Source organism: Salvia hispanica, chromosome 6 (genome assembly GCF_023119035.1).
Source record: "Salvia hispanica cultivar TCC Black 2014 chromosome 6, UniMelb_Shisp_WGS_1.0, whole genome shotgun sequence".
Lineage (NCBI taxonomy): Eukaryota > Viridiplantae > Streptophyta > Magnoliopsida > Lamiales > Lamiaceae > Salvia > Salvia hispanica.
In genome coordinates, this window is record NC_062970.1 from 19,552,881 (window position 1) to 19,557,243 (window position 4,363).

Here is a 4,363-nt window from a genome sequence, read left to right on the forward strand (position 1 = left end):
CCCGAGGAACTCCATATCTGTTGAAAATATTAGCCTTCAAAAATTTTGCCACCTCCTTCGATTCGCATGTTGTGGTGGCCTTAGCTTCTATCCACTTAGACACATAGTCCACTGCAACCAATATATATGTGTTCCCACAAGATGATGGAAACGGTCCCATAAAGTCCATTCCCCACACATTAAAAATTTCGCACACGATCACCGGGACCTGAGGCATCTCGTCCCTTCTTGAAATTCCCCCCGTCTGCTGGCACCTCTCGCAACATTGGCAGAACTCAAAGGCATCCCTATTTAGCGTCGGCCAATAAAAACCGCTGTCCAAAACTTTCCTCGTTGTCTTCCTTGGTCCAAAGTGACCTCCACATGCTAAGGTGTGGCAATGAATTAACACATCTCTTTGTTCCCATTCGGGAATGCAGCGTCTAATCACTTGATCTGAGCACATTTTCCACAGGTAAGGGTCGTCCCAAAAGTAATATTTGGCTTCACTTCTAATCTTCATCCTCTGGGCCCGGGAAACTTCGTCTGAACTTGGCATCTCTCCCGTGACCAAGTAGTTGGCTAAATCAGCAAACCACGGTTCTGCGTTTAGTGTGCGCTTCCCCTTATCCGATTCCCCTAGACCGGTCAGAGCCAAAACTGCTTCCCAGTTAAGTGGTCTAGGAAATTTCTCCAGAAGGTACAAATGCTCCTCGGGGAAGGCATCGGGTATGGCCTCTTCTGTTTCCCCCTGATGTATTCTGCTCAAGTGATCGGCTACTCTATTCTCCGTTCCTCTTTTGTCTCTTACTTCCCAATCAAACTCCTGCAAGAGTAACACCCAACGGATTAATCTCGGCTTAGACTCTTTCTTAGCCAGCAAGTACTTAATCGCCGCGTGATCCGTGAAGACTATAACCCTCGACCCAAGGAGGTAGGGTCGAAATTTTTCAAACGAGTATACGACAGCCAACATTTCCTTCTCCGTGGTGTCATAATTTTTCTGAGCCTGATTCAGCGTCTTGGAAGCATAGAAGATCACATAGCTTTTTCCATCAATCTTCTGTCCTAGGACAGCTCCCACAGCAAAATCACTCGCATCACACATTATCTCGAAAGGATGGTTCTAGTCTGGTGCCCTGATAATTGGTGCTGATACTAACCTTTCGCATCCTTCGTCAAAGACGAATTCCACATCATTATGTAATAACCGAGTGAGTGGTTGCGCGATTTTTGCGAAATCCTTGATAAACCTCCTATAGAACCCTGCATGGCCTAGGAAGCCTCTCACCTCTTTTTGGTTCGTAGGGTATGGTAATTTTGATATCACATCCACTTTTGCTTTGTCTACTTGAATACCTCTCTCAGAAACCACGTGACCCAGGACAATGCCTTCAGTCACCATGAAATGGCATTTCTCGAAATTCAACACTAAATGCTTCTCTTGGCATCTCTGTAACACTAGATCAAGGCTGGCTAAACAAGTATCAAATGAGTTCCCATATACGGTGAAATCGTTCATGAATATCTCAATGCATACTTCCAACAGATCCGAGAAAATGCTCATCATACACCATTGGAAAGTTCCCGGTGCATTACACAATCCAAACGGCATTCTTCGGTATGCATAGGTACCAAAGGGGCACGTGAATGTGGTTTTCCCTTGGTCCTCTGGATTAACGTAGATTTGGAAATAACCGCTGTATCCGTCAAGGAAACAAAAATACTATTTGCCAGCCAGTCTTTCCAGCATCTGATCAATAAAAGGTAGGGGAAAATGATCCTTCTTTGTGGCTTCGTTCAACTTCCTGTAGTCGATGCACATCCTCCATCCTGTCACTAATCTGGTGGGTACCAACTCATTTTTTTCATTCTTAACAACCTGTATTCCAGATTTTTTTGGTACCATATGTACAGGACTGACCCACTCGCTATCTGGAATGGAGTAGATGATCCCTAGGGCAAGCAATTTTAACACCTCCTTTAGGACCTCCTCTCGCATGTTCGGATTCAATTTCCGTTGTGCATCTCGATGAGCCTTCGCACCTTCTTCTAAACGAATGTGGTGCATACAAAGATCAGGACTTATTCCTACCAAATCTGAGAGAGTCCATCCTATTGCTTTCTTGTTTCTTTTGATAACTTCCAATAACTCCTTCTCTTGCTCCTTGGTCAGGTTGTTGTTGACTATTACCGGAAATGTCTCATCCTCCTCCAAGTAAGCGTACTTGAGGCCTGGTGGAAGTGTCTTCAGCTCCTTTTTTGTTCCATTCGTCTCCTGGGGCAAGGGATTTTTGTCCGCAATTTCTGGTAACGCCTCCTTCCCAGACCCAGGAGATTTTTCCAGACTAGCCACATGAGCCGATCCCTTAGATTTGGCTGACTCAGGACTTCTGCAGAATTCCATAATGGCCTCCGTGAGTTCTTCATCTGTCAATTCCGCTGTGTTCATTGCTGCACACCATCCTACAACTTCTCTGTCAATCGAATGACTCAACTCCGAGTTGTCGATTTGTTCCTGTATCAATTCCGTCTCAAGATACTCTTGGACCAAGGGGTTAATAACATCAATAGCATAGAGATTCTCAACATCTAAAGGCCTTTTCATCCCCTCATCTATGCTAAAGGTATACTTCTCCCCGTTATAGTCCAAGCAAATTGTTCCATCAAAGACATCGATAATGGTCTTAGCGGTACGCAAAAATGGTCTCCCTAAAAGTACCCCACTGGACTCAGCAGACTCATTATCATTCATCTTGATCACATAAAAATCAGCAGGATATAGAAAATCATGCACTTTGATTATAACATTTTCCAACACTCCTTCAGGGCAAATGCAAGTTCTATCTGCTAACTGGATCACTACCTTGGTAGCAACCACTCTCACTCCAGTCAACTTCTTATAGATCGAAAGCGGTAAAACATTTATTGACGCTCCTAGATTACACATAGCATGCCCGACCTTGATATCCCCTAGAGAGATGGGTAATGTGACATACCTGGGTCGATGCATTTTGAGGGCATCCTTCTCTTTTGTATCACAGCAGACACATTCTCCCCGATCACAATCTTCCCATCTGGCTTGGTCTTCCCTGCAATGAACTCTTTGATGAACTTGCTGAAGGCAGGCATTTTTAAGGCTTGCAAGAATGGCAGGTTGATTTCCAATTTGCTAAAAATCTCCATGAGATCCTCTGTATCATCCTTTTTCTTCTTCGCTTCCCCGCGGTATGGAAATGGCTTTGGTCGCTTTACTGCATTAGTGGAAGTCCCAACCTGGGTTCCATCAACTCCACTGTTTCCTTCCTTACTCACTTCCTCAGGTTCGGAGGTCTTCCTGAATAAGGATTTCCCTGGGTCTAGCGCTTTCCTCTTGATGCAGTTGATAAGGCTAATTTCATGCATCGGTTATATGATGAAAAGCGTTACAATTTGCTGGGTCTAACATGTTTCCTAAGCCAGGTGTGTGATAAAATCGCTAGATCAAACTGTAACGCTTTCAATTGTGTTTTTTCTCCCACTTAGCCCAATGCTTGGTCTAAGTGTGAGAAGTTTATGTTTTTGTAACCTGTTTTGTTGTTTTGCATTGATTTCTCTGTTTTCCCCCTTCACGACGATGGCTTGGGGACAAGCTTGAGTGAAGTGGGAGGGGGAGAGGAGTTAATGCATTACTTTGTCTGCATGTTAAGAGTCTGTAAGTCTAAGTTTTGTCGCATGAGCCAGTGAATATAATACGACATGATTCCCTTAGTGAGAGTAATTGAAAGTAGGAGGCATTCCAACTTAGAAGCTTTTTCCTTAAATAAGCCAAGTCAATCTGAGTGAAGTGAGAACGATGGAGGATGCCCTTACTTACTTAGTTGTGAAGCCCTACTATAGTAGTGAGTTATAAGCCTTAAATAACTTCGAGCTAATACATGTTTAAGGGCCACCACTGAATGCTTAGGGAGAAGAGCTGTGAAGGAGAAAAAAATGGGAAATTGGATTATGAAGGTATAAGCTGGACGAAGTCCAGGGTAAGGTGTTATAAGCTGGACGAAGTCTAGAAGAGAGGAGGAATGGAGGAATAAGCTGGACGAAGTCCAGAGATGAAAAGAAAAAGAAAAAAATATATATAAAAGGAGAAGAAAAAGAAAAAAATATACAAAAAAAAGAGGAATAAGCTGGACGAAGTCCAGAGGGAAGTTGTCTAGAAGGCAGGAATGATAATAGACTGACCCAGGAAAAGGAGGATCTCTAATAACCCGACGCATCAGTGGTGTAGCATTAACTTAAGAGAGAATCGATCCTAACATCCCTGGTGAGGAATGAGTGATCGAGTGAATCCAACAATCGGGTAAGTAAAAGGCTATCTTGACAAGCTGACAGATTGGCTAGGTAAAGG